A 23,249-nucleotide genomic window follows, 5' to 3' on the forward strand; every position below is an offset into this window, starting at 1 on the left:
CTTGCACTAGAAAGGTACTACTTCTCATTTAGGCTTCAATTCAATTGTACTAATAACATGGCGGAGTATGAGGCATTGATTCAAGGTCTTCTACTTGCTCAAAAAAGAGGAACCCAAACCTTAAGTGTATATGGATATAGTGAGTTGATTATCCATCAAGTGAGAAATCAGAATGTCACCAAGAATGATCTGCTCAAGTCTTATAAACATAGGGTATGGGATTTTCTTGAAGGTTTCAATGCATTCAATATTGAAAGCATCCCTAGGAAAGATAATAGACATGTTGGTAGACTTGCAATGGTAGGTGCATCTTGTGATGTGCCAAGGAGCCTTGAAGATGAGAAGAAGCAACAAATTAGAATGGTGGTTAGGCTTCCTATCCCTAATAGCAATGTCAAATGGCAAGTATTTGAGTCTAATGCACAAATTGTGAGTTTCTTATAGAATGAAACAAAGTTCTTAGATAGAAACTGTAGACACCTAAATCTGATTACATCACTTAAGTAATCCTATTTAGTCATCTCCTAAGGCATCATTAATTAAGTATTTAATATTTAATTAATCTATTGTCATCCCCTAGTTAATTAGTTAATTTAATTAACAATAGTCCAATTGATAAAATTAAAAGATCACCCAAAATCAATTTATCAATTAAATCCCCATTCCTCTATTAAATTGAATAAATCCTCAAATGCATTCAATTTAATTCTATATCCCCATTTTATTAAATAAATCATTTAATAAAATATCTAAAATCCTAGGAGCCTCCCTAAACCCTATCCTAACCCCTAATCCAACCCATTCACACATACTAACCGCACTTAGCCACCTAACTAACCCATCCCATCAAATCTAAGCCACTTACCCCCTAATCCCCCTCTAATCCAAGCCTAATCCTCTTCTAATCATGTGCACAATCATAAACATGGGTTAAGACTTGCTAACCCAAGCCAAAGTTAACAATCTCATTCTCCCCTCACCCTCCAACATTTATGACCCAAGCCAAAGTCAACAATCTCATTCTCCCCCCAACCATCTCTATTTATAACCCAACCATCTCCATTTATGACCCAACCATCCCCATTTATGGCTCAACCTCCCTCATTACTCCTTTGACCAACCCATATCCTACCCTCTCACATCCAATCACCCTATGACATGTGTCACCTCCTAATTGGCTTCAAACAAGCATAATCCATGTGCTCCCCTTTGAGTGCATCCTAGCCCTCCCTCACCATCTTGCCATCCTTGCATCTTGATCGTCCAGCCCTCTACCCCTTGGCCTATAAATAGAAGCCTCTCCCTTCACAAACATCATCCACTTTTCAAGAAAACTTATAATGCTATTTTGAGAGCCTAAAAACTACCAAAGTACTATTATAATGTTGAAATACCTCCATGAATCCATTGTTGAAACCTTGCTTCATCCACTCCATCCATCCATCTAAAACTTGAGCATACATGTGAGCATACATATCTTAATCAAGGACAAATCCTTCGTATCATGTGTTATGCCATTAGGAGTCTACTATTCTTGGTTTGCTTCCTTTTTTGGTGATAACCCTCAGTCCTATCTTATGTGTTAGCTTGCTTAGTATTGTTAATGATTTCATTTAATAGTTAGTATTCATATTACAACACTAAATTAGGTGATACAGAAACTAGTCAAGATTACACAATCAATATGGGGACTAGATCATTAATCTTAGTTCCAACAAGTTGCCTAACTGTCTGATTACCTTAGAAAGTGCTTTCACTCCTGATGATCAAGCAAGAGATAGAAGCATGAATCTTGCTACAAGAAAGGATGATCATATACCACTCATGGTTGCTAATGGAAAGACCCTAAATGTGGGAAAGGTATGTACTAAAGTTGAACAAGAAAATTTCATTCATTTATGTCAAGAATTCAGTGATGTGTTTGCAAGACATATGATGACCTTAAGGGTTATGACTGAAACCTAATTCAACATGCCATAGACCTAAAAGAAGATGCCAAACCAGTAAGAGAAAAGAAAAGGCTAGTGAACCCTAAAATTAAACCATTAATAAGAAGGGAGCTATCTAAGTTGATTGAGGCCAATAATATCTTTCCTATCAAGCACTTGTCATGGGTAGTAAACCTTGTCCCTGTTAGGAATAAGAGTGGAGAAATCAAATTATGTGTAGATTTTAGGGATCTTAACCAAGCCTCCCTTAAGGATCATCATCCCCTTCCTTCCATGGAACAAATCCCATCCAAGGTTAGTGGTTCAAAAAGGTTCTCATTCCTAGATGGATTTTTAAGGTACAATCAAGTGTTGGTCAAGGAAACCAATAGATATAAAACTGCATTTACCACAAAGTGGGGCACCTATGCTTACAGTAAGATTCCATTCTAGCTAAAAAATGTAGGTGCCACTTTCCAAAAAGAAATGGAGATGGCCTTTAAGAATATGATAGAAAAAAATGTATTGGTCTATCTTGATGACATTATAGTTTACTCAAAGAATGTGATAGATCATTTTGGCCACCTCAAGCATGTTTTCTTAAGGTGTAGAGAGTATGGAGTATCTTTGAACCCAAGTAAGTGTGTCTTTGCCACTAACCAAGGAAATTTGTTAGGACACATTATATACAAGGATGGTCTGGCTATTGATCCAAAAAGAACTAAGGCTATTCTTTCTCTCCCCCTTCCCAACTACAAGAAAGGTTTGCAAATTTTTATTGGTAGCATAAATTTTGTGAGGAGACTCATTCCTAATTTAGCTACCATGGTGAAACCTCTTACAACTACGCTCAAGAAGAACATGGTATTTTCATGGACCAATGAAGGGAAAAAAGTTTTGAAGAGATCAAAGCAGTCATAGCCTCAACTCCTACTCTCATCAACCCAAATTTTGAGAGAGATTTTATCCTTTACACCTTAGGAGGTGAGTCAAGTATTTCTATTGTTTTGACTCAATTGGATGATAGGAATGAAGAACAACCCATTGCCTTATTTAGTGAAGGGCTTAAAGGATATGAGGGTAGCTATAGTTATGTGAAGAAACAAGCCCTTGCAGTCATAAGATCTTTGAAGAAATTCATACATCTTCTATCCCAAAATAGGATCCATTTGCTAGTGCCCCATGCAAGTGTCAAGGATTTCCTTTTGAGAAAAGACATCAATACAAAAAGAGTAGGTTGGATTACTAGAGTAATGGAGAATGATGTGGACATCCATGCCACTAAATTGGTAAGAGAGAAAGGATTGTGCAAGTAGATGGTCTCATCTCAAGAATTAGATGAATAAGTTGCCTTGGTATTGGTAGAACAACAAGAAGTAAGAGATGAGAATCCAAGGAGTTGGATAGATGACATGATGACCTTCTTATCAGGTAATGGATATCCTTAAGGATTAGATAGAGCTAAAAGAAGACAATTTAGACTGCAGTCAATCCCTTATGCCATAGTTGACAATATTCTTTATAGGAGAGACTTCAATGGAGCTTTACTAAGATGTGTTGATGCAGAAAAAGCTGAGAGAATGATTAAAGAGCTTCATGATGGTCTTGATGGTGGCCACTTTTCAACAAGAACCATTGCCATGAAGATAATGAGAGCAAGTTATTATTGGCCATCTGTGTTCCATAATTTCCATAGGCATGTTAGGAAGTGTGAAAAATGTGCTTTCTTTTCAAGTAAGAAAAGACTTGCAGCCATTCCACTTCATCCCATTCAAGTGGATCAGCCTTTTCCCCAATGGGGATTAGACTTCATAGGTCCTATTAACCCCCCTTCCAACTCTAGCCATGAATTGATTCTTGTTGATATAGATTATTTTACTAGGTGGACAGAGACAATTCCATTAAAGGATGCTGCTGAGAATTCAGTTGTTGAGTTCTTAGATGGAGTCATCAAAAGGTTTGGTACTCCTTCCACCATCATTTCAAATAATAAAAAATAATTTGTAGGAGCTCAAATATGTTCATGGGTGGTAGATCATGGCATTTATTTGAGTACATCTTCCAATTACTATCCTCAAGATAATGGATTAGCTGAGTTTTGATTAGAATAATAAAAAGAACCATAGAGGATTATCAGAGGTTTTGGCATCAGAAGTTGAGAATAACCCTTTGGGATGACATAATAACACCTAAGAGGGCCATTGGAAACTCCCCTTTAATGATTTTTTATGGAAGAGAAGCAAGGCTTCCTATCTCATTGGAGTTCCCTTCCCTAGAATTAGCTCATCAATTGGAGTTGATTAAAGATGATGCTATGACAATAAGGATAACAAAATTGATGGAGTTGGAAGAGATGAGAAACCAAGCTATCTAGACCTTGGAAACACATCAACAATAGATGAAAAAGTCCATTGACAAGAAGGAAAAGGTTAGGAATTTCAAGGAGGGTGATCTTATGTTGAAGTGGGATGAAGACAGGGAAAAACTAGGAAGAATTCAAAGTTTGATGCAATATGGAATGGTCCCCTATGTGATAGTCAATTGCAAGAAGTCAAATGCTTTCCAGTTAAGCAGGCCTAATGGTGAAATTTTGCCTATTCCAGTCAATGAAATACATCTTAAACCTTTCTTCTGATGAGGATGAATGTTTCATGTATATAGTTAGAGTAGTTTTCTTTCAGTTATTTCTTATTTTTCAAGAAGTGCAGGGTGCACATGGTTTTGTTTCCTTTGGAGATGGAAAGTTTTGAGTTTTTCACAAAGGTGCAAGGAAATAGGGACAGGGTTATGGTGTTTCACGATGCTCAAGTTCCATGTTTTTATGACTCTGTAGCCCAATGGATGCATAATGGTCATTGGTCAATGCATAGCAGGCTTGCATCCCCCTTTAGTCTTCAAAGTTGTTGGCTAGATTTGCCCTCCCGCCAAAAAATTGATTTCAAAGGCCAAGCATACCTAGCGGTCATGATATTCAAAAATTCAAACATTTGAATAATGAAAAAAATAAATTTTAGACGTTAGGTTATATTTATTACCTAAGTCCTTTAAGTGACCGTGTGCTTTTTAATCCCAATGGACCCCTTCCTTTTGTCTATCCAATCCTCCGAAGATCTACGACAGTCACTTTGCTATTGTCAAAAATTGCACAACCCAAAGTTTTAACAACAAAGTGATAGTATACAACATATCTAGGGTGGGCCTTTTTTTTCCGCAGCTAGTGGAGTTGTCAGATGGAGTATAGTTGGCAAGGTTTTATTTGTGCCTCGTGAAAGTGGGCCAGTTCCTCAATGTATCTTTTTCCATTGTCAGATCTAGGGTGATCAACGATTGTCTCTATCTAACTATGATAAAATGTACATTTATTTTCCTTAGCGAGATAATGGCAGTGTGATGTGTGGACATGTGGGTTTTGTTTCCTTTATGGGCCGCAGACAAGGTGGAAAAGGTGTCAGATGAGTCGACATAAGGCAATATTCCCATTGGACGAGGTATTGACAAGGTTTAATCATCTTCAGACCATTAGATGGAATGAAGACCGAGCATCATCATTATGTCGCTAGCTGAAGATGTGAGTTCATTATCCATGGTGACTAATAACTGGTGGACACATGTCTCATCGAGCCCAGTTAAAGTAAACAGTCAGTTAATTTCATGGTTTTGTAGGACAAACAATAGTTAAGTTTAAAAGGCGGCCAAGTCAAAAGGCATAGGACAGTCAATTCATTGAGGCTTTTTGAGCTAGAGAAAGGAAATAATAACATTGGTCCATGTGGCTCATTCTGGTTGCTTGACCCAACTAATTGTTGATTCTTGATGATTTGTCAAGCTAGGGATAGAATAAGTAGTTTTCCCTGTGTGATCTATTCTCCATGATCTATCTGAACCACTCTTGAATAAATATCATACTAAAAAGACATGATACTTGCTGACTAGTTATCCACTTAGAGAGCTTTAGCATTAATGGCGTTGTTTCATGTCGCCTTCAGGTTTTCTTGTAGTCAGGGTTTTATGATTTCCTTGCCTTTGAAGGTGTACCAGATCAAATCTATCATCCAAATCACATCCAATCACCCTCTGATAGTCTTAAATTCATCAATGAAGTTGTAAAGCAATCTAGAGGTTATGCTTGAACTATAAAAGTACATTTCAAAACCCTGGTTAGGGTAGAATCTTCTCTATTTTTCTTGGTATTTCTTTGCATGCACATTGTAAATTCCCTTTTCCTCTAAACTTCATGACATTCTACCTTATCTCTTTAAGCCATTGATGTACTATGTGATATTCATTTACCTCTCATCAATTTATTGTGGTTGTCTGCTATTTTGATGACTGTATCTCTTTTTGGCCTATGAACGATATATAGTGAAACTCTTCTTCCTTGTGTCATTCATTTGGTTATCTTATATGCATGTGATTGTTAGATTAAACTAGTCTGAATATGTATATTTTGATGTCATAATGGTTAATATGCATGTATGGGTAGAGACAGGATTGAACACTCTATTTTGGTGCATCACCTCCTTAGAATAGATTAGGTAAGTTTTTCATGCATGCTTTCTTCCATTTTCCTCTCCAAGTGTAATTTAGTTGCACCCTAATAGCAAAGGAAGCCAACCTTCTCTAGAGACTCAACCTTATTGTTCAAGTCCCACAACTTGGAGGTTGTTTCCTTGTTTTACAAGGTTGCCTTTTGGTAAAAAATTTAGGCAAGGGTGTAAAATTTTGTGGCAACAATATTCTTTCTGCAATCATGTATAACTCCTTTTTCAAATTGCCAAGGTCTACCAATTAAACAATGATAAGCACTCATATCTACTACATCGCATAAAACTTCATCCTTAAAAGGTACAAAACTAAAACTAACCAAACAATGTTCTCTAACCTACACCTGATGATTATCTTGAAACCAACTAATACCATAAGAAGTAGGATGTGTCAATCTTTCCAAACCAAGTTTCCTAACCATTTCTTTAGAAAAAAAGATTATCAATACTACCTCCATTCATAATAAATTTACAACATTTACCTCTAGACTTATAAATAGTTCAGAATAAGTTCCTTCTTTGCACTAGTTCTCCTCATTAAAAAAGATTCTCCTCATTAAAAGAGATTCTCCAACTTCTGGTGAATCTAAATTGACATTAAAAGATTCCCCTTTCCTTTCCTTCATGTACTACCAACTTTCAAATTAGGACATTCAAAATCTTGGCGTCCATCCTTACCACATTTAAAACAAGTACCTCTGAAAATAAAATTATTTTCAAAAAAAAAGTTTCTTACCCTTATCAACTTCAATAACTTCTTACCTTTCTTTCATCTCAACTTTTCTTTAGCTTTTAATGCATACTAATAAGCATCTTCAATTGAACTAAGTTTCAATATACTCAATTCATCTTGCACATTGAATTTCAAAGCATTAACATATCTTACAATCTTTTCTTTAGAAGATTCACAATGTCCAATTCTAATTTTTATATTGTAAAATTCTTTAGTATAAGCCTTCACATACATATCTTTTTTCTTCAGGTTATATAATTTCTTAAACAATTAAAGTTCATAGTCTCCAGGGATGAATTTAGCCTTCAAATCTAAAAATCATGGGTTTCCATCTAGTAATCTTGGTTCATCATTATCTTCTCTATTCTTCTATAATTCCTTCCACTATAAGGCAGGTTGACCTTTCAACTTAGTTTGTGCTAACCTAACTCTCTATGGATCTACAATGTTTTCAAGCTCAAAATAATCCTCAAGTTCATTAATCCAATCTATCGATTCCTTATGATCTAAAGAAACAAAATAATTTGAATCTTTCATTCTATCAATCTTACCAACTTGTGCCATAATCTTCAAAAATATTTCTTCTTTTGTAGGGATATCTACTTTAGGAACTTTGAGATCTTCAATAACTTTAGCATATTCTTCTTCAAGTTCAAGGTTTTCTTCAATCCATTCAAGACATTTCAGATCTCATTCCTCATCTCAACCTTGAATTCTTGAAACATATTCTCCAACCTTCTAGGGTTCTTTCATCTAGGTGAAACACTAACTACAAAAAGGTGCAACCACCTCAAACTTCGGTGATTTGTAAACCAAGGAACACTGGATCTATAATAGGATTCCAAACAAAAATTAAAGAAGTCCTCTACAATGATGAGTCAAAAATTCAATTTGCCACCTCACAATCAATGATTCAAGTCTTCATAAGCTCTCCAGGCTTAACCAAGATCATATCAACAACTATCAAATGCAACCACTCTTTGATAATTTATCAAGAAGATCAACTATACTCTGATACCTACTAATGTAGTACTGGATAGGTGAATCCCTAAAAGACATGACCAAGCCCCCAACAAATACAAGACAATGGAAGTACACAAGATATAATTGTAAGAAACACTTTATTATCAAAAGATCTTCAATTACATCAAATGTTCACCAGATACATTCGACTGATTCATAAGACAAATTGCATGATAAAATATACTATATGCTAGATTGTAAGGCCTTCCTAGTTACAACCAATGCACATTCCAAATTACAAACCAAAGTCTTCTATCCAAGCTTCTTCTAAGTACCCCTTGATTGATACTACCTCAATAATAATATCTCCTCAAACACAAGAATGCTACACATAAGTTGACTCTTAAATATAGAACTGCATTGAATTAAATACCAACCATTGTATGAAGAGCAACATAGGAAAATAAAACCCATGAAGATGAAGCATTACTTCTTCTAGATGTCACATAGGATTATGCACTTTTAGCATAATAATCCATAATAGGTCTACAATATGAATCCAAGCTTGTAAAATCTGAAAATAAAAAACAAGTGTTTGCCAATACAAACTGTCGAATAGAGAACTATGAAATATAAAAAAATCAAATATTTTTTTTGGGTGATGTAAGATTTCCAACAACATATATTTTTTAGCATGAATGATGATGGTATTCATTTGGGGGAGTATCCTAAGCATTTCTAGAGCATGTGGGAGATTGTTAAGATGATCAATATGTTGCATTCATGATGGTGTTTTTCATTGATGTCAACATAATAATATTTTTGTGAAGATTGGCAGAGTAGAAGATAGTGAACAAGGTCGTACGAACAAAGAATTGATGGCTAGGTCAAGCATGGTTAAGGAAGTGTTCTACACTATGTCCTGATGATGAGGTTAAGTGTACATCAAGTAAGTCAAAGACATGCATAAGATATGCTTTATTTATAGAGAGTAGTATATAGACAAAGTATCTGAGAAGTAGTTTTTGATGATTGATGTGTATCTCTTTATTGAGATAGAATCATGATATGCAAGGTTAGATAGAAATGAAAGGTAGTCTAATGATGAAATTAGTGAGTGTGCAATGACTGAGGTCATACGTGTGAGAAGTTGTAAAGAATGTAAGCCAACAGTGTTGTAAATTACTTAATTATCTTAATGAGGTCATATTATAATTAATTAAAAAGGCCTCAAGGTTGACTCAAGGATTTTTTTCAAGGACATGGTATAGAGGAAGGTTATTTTCCTTTTGGTAAAGTGGAAATGTGAGGTGAATGAAGTGCAAAGTGTGTGAACAAGAGAAAAGTATTTGGTACATGTGAGTAAGTGATCCAAGGGATTATTGGATGTGAAGTTTGTGATCTGGTATCGAGATCAAAAGAAGAAGTCTAGTTGACATAACAGAGGAAGAGGAAGTACAAGTAAAATTCATTTCTATAATTCTGCAAGGAATAATACATAGATCACTTGGATGGTGAGTTCACTGGTCTTGCCCATGAAGCTATTTGGACAGTTAGTCCATCTGCCTTCTACAACTCCTAACAGGGTTGGTAGAACTCCTAATAGGGTTGGAATCTTTTAATAAGGATTGAAAGTCTTCTAATAGGGACAAATATGTACTGAATGTATTTTATTGACTCCTAATAAGGTCCATCCTCTAACAAGGAATATTCATATTAGTACATCATTCTGTGGGTACCATCCCCATTGGAATTTTCCCTCTGATCAATGATTTCCCTAGTTAACATATCTGGTGTTATTGTGTATAAGTATCTTGTTATAGTTTCTAATTATATTGATCATATGGTTAAGGATTAATAAGGTTGATAATTGTTACAATAGTTGTATAATTGATTCAACCACTCCCCCCCTCTTAGCTATATTGGTGGACTTTAATTTCTAACAATTGGTATCAGAGCATTAGGTCCTTGAAGAGAAAGCTTAACAGCTTTGGGAGATCAATGGCGACTCATTTCAGAAAAGAATGTCCTAAGTTGGATGGAGTTAACTATGATAGTTGGAAGGAAAAGATGAAGACTCATTTTGTATGTATGAGTTTAGGATATTGGATTTTAACAAAGAATGACAAAGTAATTGTGGAAGAAAGAAAGCTTGAGGAATGTAGTGAAGCTGAAAGATATTTGTTTATGTGCAATATGCACACTAGAGAAGCATTATTGATAGCTCTTCCTAAAAATGAATACAATCAGATAAGATATTTGGAAACATCTTATAAAATTTGAAAGGCTTTAGAAAATACTTTTTAAGGAGATAAGCATCCTAAAAGAGTAAGATTATTATAGAATTGGATATGTTTGTTTCAAGATGCTAAAATGATGGTAGATGAATATGTGAGAAGCTATGTTGATAGGATATTTGAGATTGTTGCTGGAATTACGTTTTGTGAAGGACCTAAAGAGGAAGATGAGATTGTATGGAAGATTTTGAAAACTTTGACACCATCATTCAAACAAGTAGCACATATGATTGAACTTTTGATACCCTGTACTAAGAAGTTCACCAAGGAGACTTTGCTTGGAAAATTGGAAGCAACAGAATTGAGTTTGAGGCAATCTAAATAATTGATAAGAGTGGAGAAAATTTTTAGTGCATTAAGTGTTCATCCTTGTTTATCAAGGAGTGCAAGCACTCATGGAGACTATGCTAGCAACAAAAAATTTAGATATGAAGAAGATAGGAAGATTGAAGAAAGAATAACCCTACTTGTGAGAAGAGAACTAAATGGTAAGAAAAAATTTAAATGTTGGACTTGTGATGAATTTTGTCATTATGCTTCTAAGTTTCCTAAAAGAGAGAAAAAATATAAGAGAAATTTCAAGCCTAGAAAACCTATAGATTGTTTGTATACAAATGAAGATGATGAATCTATGGAAAGAGTTTAGAGTGAAAGTAGTGATGAGTTAGGATTTATGGCTATAAAAGAAAAGATTTCTAAGATTGGAATTAGAGAAGAAAAAGCCCTAGTTTCTCCACCTAAAAAGAAATCTAATTGGATTATAGATAATGGTTGTTCACATCATATATTGACTGATGATATGAACAAGTTTGTTAAATTCAAAAATCATGATGGAGGAATCATTAGAGTTGGTAACAATGCAACTTGTCATGTCACAGGAATATGATTTCTTGATGGAAAGACTACTACTGATGATTTATTTATTTATTCATGGTTTGAAGCATAACTTTTTGAGTGTTGGACAGTTGGTTGGCAAAGGTTATCAGTTGTTGGTTGGAAAAGGTTATCAGTTGCAATTTACAGAGAAGACTTGCATTATCAAAGATAAGGATGATAAGATGGTTGGAACAAGTACAAGATCTAGAGGTAATGTGTTTCAATTGACTTCTACTGAGATGACTTATTTGGTTGCAAAAGTGGATAACATTTGGTTGTGGCATAGAAAGTTTTATCATATAAACTTTGATAACATTGTGAAGGCCAATAGTAGATTTGTAGTCAAAGATTTTCCTAGAATCATAAAGTCTGCTAATGTTGTTTGCAAAGAGTGTACCGTGGCCAAGTAGAAGAAGGTTTTATTTTCCAACAAAAACTTCACTACTACTAAAAAGTTAGACATTGTTCATACAGACTTGAGTGGTCCTACTAGAACAAGAGGTTTCTATGGAGAAAGGTATTTTATGCTTTTTGTTGATGATTTCACTAGAATGACATGGTTAGCATTTCTTAAATAAAAGTTTGGGGCACTTGAGAAATTTAAGATATTCAAGAATAGAGTTAAGAATGAATCTAGTGTAAATATTAGGTGTTTGTGATCAGATAGAGGAGGAGAGTTTACTTCTAAAGAGTTTAACATGTTTTGAAAGAGAATGGAATTAAGAGACATTTATCTTCACCCACGAACCCTGCACAAAATGGGATAGCAGAAAGAGGAAACATGTATGTATCAGAATCAATAAGAGGAATGATGTATCTACAAAATTACTGGAGGAAAATAGTCAATAAAATAGTGTACACCATGAACATAGTGTAGATTAGAAAAGGTACAAACAAGACCCCTTATGAATTATGGTTTGGACATACAATCTTAGTGAAGTATTTCAAAATTTTTGGAAGTAAGTGTTACATAAAGAGAGATGATAATATTGGTAAGTTTGATCCCAAGAAGCAATGAAGGTATGTCCCTTGGTTATTCATTGAAAAGAAAAGATTATAGATGTTTTCATCATAGAACTAAAACAATTGTTGTGTGTGAAAATGTGAACATGGATGAAAAGTTTGGAGTTAAAGAATGGATGTTGAATTATAATTCTTTGAGAATGTAGAAAGTTTATTTGAGACCAACAATGACTTGCAGAATAATGTACAAGAACTAAACGGGTATTCAAGAACAAGATGAATGAACAAGGTGAAGTTTTGAGAAACAAAGCTAAATTAGTATGCAAAGGATACTCACAACAAGAAGGCATAGATTATGAAGAAACTTATGCCTAGGATGCAGAATGGAAGCAGTAATAATGTTCTTGGATTATGCAGCAAATAAAAAGTTTAAAGTATATTAGATAGATGTCAAGTTAGCCTTTCTAAATGGAGAACTTGAAGAAGATGTTTACATTGAGCAGCCTGAAGGATTTCCTTTGACAAAAGAAAAAGACATGGTATTCAAATTGAAGAAAGTACTATATGGTCTAAAGCAAGCACCTAGAACATAGTATGCAAGGTTGGATAAGTATTTGGCAAATTTTGGATTCACTAAAGGTATGAGAAATAGTAATATGTATTTGAAAGAAATTGAGAATGGTTTGTTGATCGTTGTGATATTTTTTGATGACATAATATTTGGAGGTAATGATGAAGCAAGTGATAAGTTTGTTGAAGAGATGAAGAATGAGTTTGAGATGAGTATAATTGGTGAGATGAAGTTCTTCCTAGGTTTAAATTATACAAAACAAAAATAGTATTTCCACATCACAAGCTAAGTATTTGAAAGACTTGTTGAAAAGATTTGGCTTGGAAAGTTGTAAGCCTATTGGTACACCAATGTTAACTGGGCACAAGTTATTTAGCAAAGATGAGACACCTACAGTTGAGAAGAAGAAGTATAGATCTATGATTGGAGGTTTGTAATATCTGACTCACACCAAACTAGATATAGCAACTGCATGTGGGATAGTAGCAAGATTTCAAGGTGATCCCAAGGAATCTCATTATGTAGTAGTAAAGAGGATATTCAAATATTTGAAGGGTACACCTAATTATGGATTATGGTATGATAGATCAAGTGATTTTACTTTGTGTGCTATACTGATGTAGAATGGGAAAGAAATATGGATGACAGAAAAAGCATTAGTGGTGGAGAATTTTTTTCTTGGAGGAAGATTGGTTTCTTGGCTAAGTAAGAAACATGATTATATTTCATAGAGTAGAGCTAAAAAAAAACAAATAATTGTAATCAGATCATGTGGATGAAGCATATGTTGAAGGACATTGATATAGAATTTTTAGATCCTATTATCATACATTGTGATAACACAAGTACAGTGAGTATGTCTAAGAATCTTGTATTGCATTCTAAGACTAAGAAAATATCCATTAAGTATCATGTTTTGAGAGAGAAAGCTGTAGAGAAAGAAATCATATTGGAATATGTAAGTAAAAAATATCAGATTATAGATATCTTTACGAAGCCTTTTCCTAAAGATACATTTAAGTATTTATGAGGTATGCTTGGGGTTGTGCCCCTGCTTGTTTTTGAGTAGATGATGCAAAAATTGCATCAATCCAGTCATGCATAGCACTATTGTTTGACTGGATTGAATGTTGATGCTTCCTATATGGGGGACTATCTAAGATGAGTAGAGTCATCAAGGACTCTTGGTACTTGGTTTAAACAGTGTCTTTGGACACTCAAGTTGATTGAAGACATGAAGCAAATGAAGCCATTGTCATTGATGTCGATGGGGGAGAAGTGTACATGAAAAACATCTACTATGAATGGGGAGTAAGAAGCACTATAAATGGGGAAGAAGATCCTCTAATGGGGGAGAGAGAATGTACATGAAAGACATCTCCTATTTATGGGGTAGAAGCATTATTAATGTCACTAGGGAAAAACATTGACTAAGGGAAAAGTTGAGAGTTGTTCTTGAGAGTTAGAGTGTGAGAACTGATGATGTTGATCGATAAAAAAGATGCAAATTGAGAAGTATTCTAGAAGAGTTCAAATTTTATTGATGAAGAGGATTTGAAAAGGAGAGAACAAAAGCAACAAGAATAGAGTGTTGTTTTGGTATTCTTGGAAATTAGTTGTTTTCCATCTATGTTGCCATCAATGCCAAAGGGGAAAATGTTAGCATGAATGATGATTGTATTCCTTTGGGGGAGTATCCTAAGCATTTCTAGAGCACGTGGGAGATTGTTAGCATTATTGATATGTTCCATTCACGACTGTATTTGTCATTGATGTCAACATAACAATACTTCTATAAAGACTGACAAAGTAGAAAACAATGAATGAGGTCATATAGACATAGAATTGATGGTTTGGTCAACCGTAGTAAATGAAGTTTTCTACATTGTGTCTTGATAATGAGGTTAAATATGAATCAAGTAACTCAATGACATGTAGAAGATATGCTTTATTTACTGAGAGAATTATATAGAAAGAGAATCTAAGAAGCCATTTCCAATGATTGATTTGTATCTCTTTAGTGAGGTAGAATTGTGATATGTGAGGTTAGACAGTAACAAAAGACAATATGATGATGATGTCAATGAGTGCACAATGTCTAAGGTCACACATGTGAGAAGTTGTAAAGACTATAAGCCAATAGTGTTATAAATAAATTAATTATCTTAATGAGGTCCTATTATAATTAATGGGAAAGCCTCAAGGCTAAATTAAGGAATTATTTTGACGACATGGTATAAAGGAAGGTTATTTTCCTTTTGGTAAAGTGGAAATGTGAGGTGAATGAAGTGCAAAGTGTGTCAACAAGAGCAGAGTATCTAGTAAATGTGCATAAGCAATCCCAAAGATTATTGGATGTGAAGTCGATGATCTAGCATCAAGATCACTAGAAGAAGAAGTCCAGTTGACATGATAGAGGAAGAGGAAGTACAAGTAAAATTCATTTCTATTATTTTGCAAGGAATGATGCAAAGATCAGTTGGACGGTGAGTTTAGTGGTCTTTCCCCTGAAGCTATTTGGACATTGGGTCCATTTGCCTTCTACAACTCCTAATAGGGTTGGAATTTTCTAATAGGGATTCAAAATTTCCTTACAAGGAATAATATGTATTAAATATATTTAATTGACCCCTAATAGGGTTTGTCCTTTAACAAGGAATATTTATATTAGTACATCATTTTGTGAATACCATCCCCACCAAAGTTTTCCCTCTAATCAAGGATTTCCCTAGTTAATATATCTGGTGTTATTGTGTATGAGTATCTTGTTATGGTTGTTGATTATAATGCTTATATGGTTAAGGATTAATATGATTGATAATTATTACAATAGTTGTATAACTGACTCCCCCCCCCCCGTCAGATGTATTGGTGGACTTTACTTTCTAACAAGAATTATGAAACATAAAATATCAAAAAAAATTTACACGATGCAAGATTTCCAAAAACCTAAGGATTCTTGTGCATCACTATGCTAGGTGTTTGATGTGCCCATTTTACATTGCCTAATGCAGGGTGTAGTTGAGGTCCATCCTCCATGCCATGTGATTAGCATGCTCACTATATAACACATGTAGAGATATTATTATAATTAGACAATTGTTCCCTCATTTCTTGTTGGGTGGCTAGATGTAGTCACATAATCATATAATGTGCAATTTATGATGTTTTTATATTTTCTTGAGTGGAAAAACAATATTTTTTTACATTATTTGTGAGGATTTAGCCACAAATTGTGATAATTTCTTGGATGTAGCTCTTGGGGTTACATTGGATTTATTGTTGCAAACTTCATGGACTTTCTTATGTTATTGTTGGAATTGATGATTAAATATCTTATTGATGAACTTGTTGGCAATTTGGCTAAGGTAATGTATTAGGGATGTCATTTATGGCAACATATAGTGTACTTCAAGATGACAAATTTTTTTGGTGAAGTCTAGAGGCACAATATTCATAAAATTGACCAAGTACACATCAATGTAATAAGCTTCAAAAGACTTATTTTGTTTGGTGAGCTTCACTGGAGGCACATGAGGTTTCGTGCACTTGAAGGAAAATAGTAGGGATATCATAGGAAATATGTCTAAGACCACTAAAGATAATGTGAATTTTTGTATGAGTTATGAAGGTTTTACTAATAACAAGTTATTAAGGCAGAACATAGTAACATGTAATATAATTACTTTTTGGTTAAGGTATTGATTTGGTTTACATAATTACTTAACAATATGTGGATGAAATCCTAGATGTTAACTCATACGTGGAAAAATACTATTTAAAGATTTAGCAAAGTATCAAGCAACAAGGTTGACAAGATGAAAAACCTTGGTATAAAGGTAGAACCACTAGTACATTTGACCCCATTTTTTGACCAATATTGGTCAAAATTTGGACCAACCAATTGGTCAAAGTTTTTCCCATCAAAATTTTAACCATCTTACTGGTTGGTCAAAATTTTGACCAATACATTGGTCAAAAATATTCCAGAGTCCTAGCACAATCCATACCAGGCGTTGGTCAAAATTTCGACCAATGTTGGTCAAAAACTATAGAAAGTGGTCAAAAATTTTGACCAATGCCTAGTAGAAAACTTTTAGGTATTTGTCAAAATTTTGACCAATGCTTGGGTGAGAACTAGTAGGCATCAGTCAAAATTTTGACCAATGCCTAGTACAAAACTTTTAGTTATTGGTCAAAATTTGACCAATGCCTGGTCGAAAACTAGTAGGTATTAGTCAAAATTTTGACCAAATCCTAGTAGAACACTTTTATCTATTGGTCAAAATTTTGACCAATGCCTAGTAGAAAACTTTCAAGTATTGGTCAAAGTTTCAACTAATACCTAGTAGTTTTGGACTAGGCATTGGTCAAAATTTCAACCAATTGTTGGTCAATATTTTTTTGAGGCATTCTATAAAATAGTTCACATGCCTTGCCTATGATTTGACATTTTGCATGCATCCTACACTCTCTCATCCTGGTGATGGATTACAGAGAATAATCTAAAACGATGATGCTAAAAAACACACACAATCAAATCCAAAATGAACTTGCATTACAAATGGATTGTGGAAATTTGATATTTTTAATTTTGCATGCATGTCTACTATGACAATCACAATTATATATGTTTAACTTGTGATTTTCCTAGTAGACATGCATGCAAAATTAACAATATCATATTTCCACAATCCATTTGTAACCCAAGTTCATTTTGGATTTGATTGTGCGTGTTTTTTAGCATCATCATTTCAGATCACTCTCTATAATCCATCATCAGGATGAGAGAGTGCAAGATACATGTAAAATTTCAAATCATAGGCAAGGCATGTGAACTCTTTTATAAAATGCCTCAAAGAAGCTAAGAATATTGAAATACTTACAAGGGACTATTCTGTTGCTCTAAATATTATAGGCTTTTTTGTTTTCCAATCATAAGGATATTTATGTTTGTACACTTCTTCCATGATAAGACACGAATGTTCATCTAAGCTCTCGATAATTGTCGCATTTAAGTCATGGGCCCCCTCCTCATCTTTCACATTTAAGTCATGGGCCCCTCCTTGGCTTTTAAGATTACGTATGTGTGTAAATGGTTTTATTTAGATTCATACTACCTTGTCTAGAGCCATAACTAGTTCAGTGTCTACCTTCCTATTTGTTTGGTGTATAGTAAATTTGGGAAATAACTCCCTAAACCTTATTTAACAATTATAATCAGATTCCTTATGTTTATGGCTATCATTTGAGGATGATCTTTGTTATGTTTTCTTGTGATTTATAATGAGTTTTCAATGTATCAGCATAACTTTCTGTCAAGAGTCCTCTGGAAGATGACAATTAGTTTTATAAGAATTACAACAACATTACATTTAACAAGTTTAATCAACTACATTATATCACATGTTAACCAAACATATCAATTACAAAAGAATAGTGGACATAACTAATCACAATGTCTTTTAGGAATAAGTGAATGAACAACAATAACATTGCTAGAAGATAATCAGACATTGCTATACTTAGTGTGAAGAATAGCAACACCTAGCAATGGAAGATTACTATGCTCAATGGGGAAAAAAGTTATTATGAAAAGAAGAATAAGATTTTGGTAAGGGGAAAAAACTATAATTCATATACCTATATTATACCATTCTCTGTGATATAAACAAGTGGATTGTTGTATTTGTATTTCACATAATTAAGTAACTCCCTAATCCATCTTAGATAAAGATGTAACCAATTTGCTCCTCTCTAATAAATCATTTGACTTTGGGTCAAATTATTATCTCAAAAATACTAAGTTACTACTTTTATAACCTTAGGTTTTCCAAGCTTACCTAAGGTCCAATTAGAACACCATCACGTTCATCTACAGAAAGGGAGGACAGTTGTAAATAAATAAATAAATAATATCATCTAATATCTTATTAGAATCCACTTTACTCAACCTAATTTCTGAACACTAGAAATAAGATTTTTTGACTTACATCCTTAATTTATAGCTTAATGTGAATGATGATTGCTACATAATATTACATATCTACTAGCCTGCCAATTTATAGTTAAAAATTCCTTGGATTGTATGATCTATAGTCTTATTTCTATGCACAATGTCACAGAAGTATTTGGAAGTGATATACTTCTGAATTTTAATATGAAGTTTGGCTTTGAACCTTGATAATTACCTATCATCATATGGTGTTGGCACTGATGTGTTTTCATTCATGCATCTTTGAAGGATCATTGTAGTTTTGAACATGGCAGTTGTAGCTCTTAATTGCGATATAATTGGTGAACCAAGGCCAATGGTAGATGCAAATGGTCAACAACAACAAAGATTTTCCATACTGGTTCAACACCCACCCTAGGCTCAAGCTTCCCCATAGGCCCAACCTCTATAGCCATATGTTGGCTCGTACAATGTAGGGTCAAGGGCAGAGCCAAACCAAAATCCAGTGTCCCTAGAAATGAATGGGGTTTATCAAAAGAGTGAGCCTAGCATGGGGAAAAAAGTTCCACATCATATGGCTGCTACAAGATCATATGACAAGCCTAGTCAACCATTCATAAACTCAGTCCAAAACCCTTCAAATAGTGGGCTTGGTGTGGTAGCTGGCAAAGGAATGACTGCTTAGACAAATATGTATGGCCATCTAGCTAGTAACTCTTCCTATCAGCTACCTTCTATGTATTCTAATAGAGGACCCATGGAAAGAAATGAAGCACCTCCAAGAATTATTCCTATTTCTACTTTGAATCCTTACCAAGGCCGGTGGACTATCAAAGAAAGAGTTATTGCCAAGGGAGATCTTCATCATTTTAATAATGCAAAAGTAGATGGGAAAGTTTTTAGCTTTGACCTTCTTATTTTGAAGGAGGAGAAATACACATAACATGCTTTAATTCCATTGTAGACCAATTTTATGATTGTATTGAGAATGGAAGAGTATACATGGTTTCCAAGGGAAGTCTAAAACCAACACATAAAAATTTCAACCATTTAAACAACGAATAGGAAATTTTCTTGGAATCTACTTGGACTGTAGAGGATTTTTTGGAAGAGGAAAACTCCATTCCACAACAACATTATAACTTCAAGCCGATCAATGAAATTAAGCTCATGGAAAATAATACAATGGTAGACATTATTGGTATTGTTATCTCAACCAATCCTTCCAACACCATAATGAGAAAAAATGGAAAAGAATGCTTCAGCTAAAGGACATGTCAGGGTGCAGTGTTAAGGTAACAATGTGGGGCGCATTCTACAACAAGGAGGGCCAACAACTTCAAGAAATCTGTGATTCAGGAGCCTTACCAATCTTGGCTGTTAAGGCTAGCCAAATAAGTGATTTTAGTGGGAAATCTGTGGGAACAATCTCTACCAGCAAGCTCTCTATAAATCTAGATTTTCAAGAAGCGCACCAATTAAGAGAATGGCCTGATAAAGGGGGAAGGAACATTGTGCTTCGATCCTTATCCAAAGAAGGAGCTAGTGGTGGCAAGGTTGACATGCGAAAGATGGTGTCCCAGATTAACAATGAGGGACTTGGCAGATCTAAGAAACCTGATTGGATATCAGTCAAAGCAACTGTATCTTTCATTAAGGTTGATAACTTTTGCTACAGTGCTTGCCCCTCAATGGTTGGAGATAAGCAATGCAACAAGAAAGTGAATAATTTTGGAGATGGAACCTAGCATTGTGAAAGATTTAATAATAGTTTCCCTGAATGTGATTACAGATACCAACTTCAAATTCAAGTGCAAGATTACAATGGATTAACATGGGTTATTGCTTTTCAAGAAGCAGAGGAAGAAATCATGGGGATCCCAGCTAAGAAATTGTACATGTTGAAGAATGAAGAACAAGATGACAAAAAATTTGGGGAAATAATTTGAAAGGTTCTTTTCAAACAGTTTTTGTTTAAACTGAAAGTAAAAGAGGAGACATGCAATGATGAAAAAAGAGTGAAGTCGGTTGTTGTGAATAAAAAAAAGTGGATTATTCATCTAAGATTAAAAATTTTACTAGATTTTATTGGCAAGCTTTCTAGAGGAGAACCTATTAGTGGGACATCAACTGCTGCAACAAATTTGGAAACTAATGCAGGATATGGAAACCTTAGATATGTTGCCATGAGAAGTATTTTAGGTGGTAGCTTTGGTGGTAATGGACTGGAAACAAATCAAGGAGGTGGATACTATGGTAATTCAAGTGGTTATGGAGGAGTACCAAATGCGAGTTCATCTCATATTTCATGTCACAAGTGTAAAAGAGGTGGTCATTTTGCAAAGGATTGCCCTAATAGTATGGATGTTTATTCTAGGGGCAAACTCAATAGTGGATATGCATATTTTGGGGAAAATACAAGCTCTACATCATGCTATAAATGTGGTCAAGCTAGTCATTTTGCAAGGGAGTTTCCTAGTAGTTCAGGTGGTTATTTTGGGGGCAATCTCAGTAGTAGATACACAAATTCTAGGGAAAATTCAAGTTCTACGTCATCATATAAATGTGGTCAATCTGGTCACTAGGCAAGAGAATGTCCAGGTCCAAGGGGCTCAAGCAACTTATGGTGGAGTTGCAATAGCTAGCTTTGGAATGATAAGTGGTGGCTATGGCGGTTATTGAACAAGATCAATGCATAATTTTGATATCACTCAATTTTTTATAGTTTTGGTTGTGGGATGTGATAATTGGTTGTGTTGCCTTAGTTTTGATGTTCAACCTACCTTGAAATTTGACATTGGAGTTGGGTTTTGAAGGAAATGTGCATAAGTTTTCAAGTGAAATTAATAGCAAAATAATTAATTTTCCATTCCCAAAGACATAGGTAGGTGATTGGGAATATTGTGGAAGCCTCCATCTAGCTCTTGTGTTGTGCTACTGGAGAATCTCTCTCTCATTCAAAAGACCCTAGAAATTGCTACTGCATCAAATTTTAAAGTGCCTTATAGTTAGCTAAATCAGATTTCAAGCCCTATAAACTACAACTCTCTAAGACTAGCAACTCACAAGTCAATCAGTCACCTATTATCCTAGGCTTCTAACTAGTAATTGGGGATTTTAAGCTTATTAAGACCACAATGAGTTAGTTAGACTTGTGTTCTCAAAAAAAGAAAACCTTTAGAAACAAAGAAAAATGGAATGTAATTAAAAATAGCTCTGAAGGGAGAGAAGGAATATCAAGATAGAGAGAATCCAAATGATCGAGGTCAAAAGAGTAGACACAAATGAATAGACACATAAAATAGAAGAAAGAAGGATATTGTGTACAAGGGATAGAAGGAGGCACTAGATTAGATAGTTTTTAAATCTTGCCCATTGTAGGAAAGAGGAAGATTGGTACCATATGGGTATTCCAAAAGGAAGGAATTGTTACTTAGCGTCTTTTTTTATTTTGAAAGGACTCCTCCACAAAGAGTCAAACTTTTTATGCAATCCTTTAGATTTCTTAAATTATCCCAAAAAAACCCATATCTCCAATTTAAAAGTATCTTTGTCAAGATATCTTATTGAATATCTTCTTTACATTTTTATGATGCTTTTCAATGATATCCAACACTATTTCTCTTTTCTATTCTAGATGATTCTAGTACATGATTCTCTTCTCAATACCAAACTGGAATTTTTCATCTTTTATTTCCTTTTACAGATTCAAGGAATGAGTTCTAAAGGAAATGAATGGTTGCATCTACATCATATACCAACTGGAAGAGAGACATATCAATAGTACTTTTGTAAGTGATCTTATTAGCCCAAAGTGCATCATGAAGTTTCTTCATCACTAATTTGTCAAAAAAGAAAATCAAAATTGACCCACAACACAATGCATGTGAAACAAATAGAAGCACCAGTGCATTACACCATGACCATGGTAGTAAGAAACTCCCTTCAACAACTGGTACATGAAGCTCTGCAACATAATAACTTCTTAATAAGAAGGGGGTTGGGGACTAAAGCAAGATAGAATTAAATATCAGCAACAAGACTAAAGAGCCAATGATTCATATAGATAATCTAAATAAAACTACCATAATTTGCCTCAAGAGTTTCCCTATTCTTAAGGCACCTTAGAACATAAGATTATACACCAAAATTGATTTATTACAAAAGAAAGTATAAAGAATTTGAATCAAACACAACACTTGGTATCTATTGTTACCATTTTTGCCTCCTGCCAAAATTTGAATTCAAATGCAAACCCCACCCAACGGTCAACTCCCATTTTTTTAAATTATTTAAATGGCCTGGAAATATCAAAAAAATAAATGATAAAACCCTATGTTATTTTCTTATTTCCTAAATATGTTTCCACTCGCCTGCACTTTTTGCACCGTCAAATCTCGCATAGATCTACAATGGGC

At 34.4% G+C, this 23,249-nt stretch overlaps 1 pseudogene; it reads left to right on the forward strand.

The window, feature by feature from the left end:
* The window catches only part of LOC149559298 (replication protein A 70 kDa DNA-binding subunit A pseudogene), a 29,596-nt pseudogene extending 8,083 nt beyond the window's left edge, over positions 1-21,513 (forward strand).
* The last annotated feature ends 1,736 nt before the right edge of the window (positions 21,514-23,249 follow it).

The sequence above is a fragment of the Cupressus sempervirens genome, chromosome 5, assembly GCF_028749045.1.
Source record: "Cupressus sempervirens isolate cs-2001-9-10 chromosome 5, ASM2874904v1, whole genome shotgun sequence".
Lineage (NCBI taxonomy): Eukaryota > Viridiplantae > Streptophyta > Pinopsida > Cupressales > Cupressaceae > Cupressus > Cupressus sempervirens.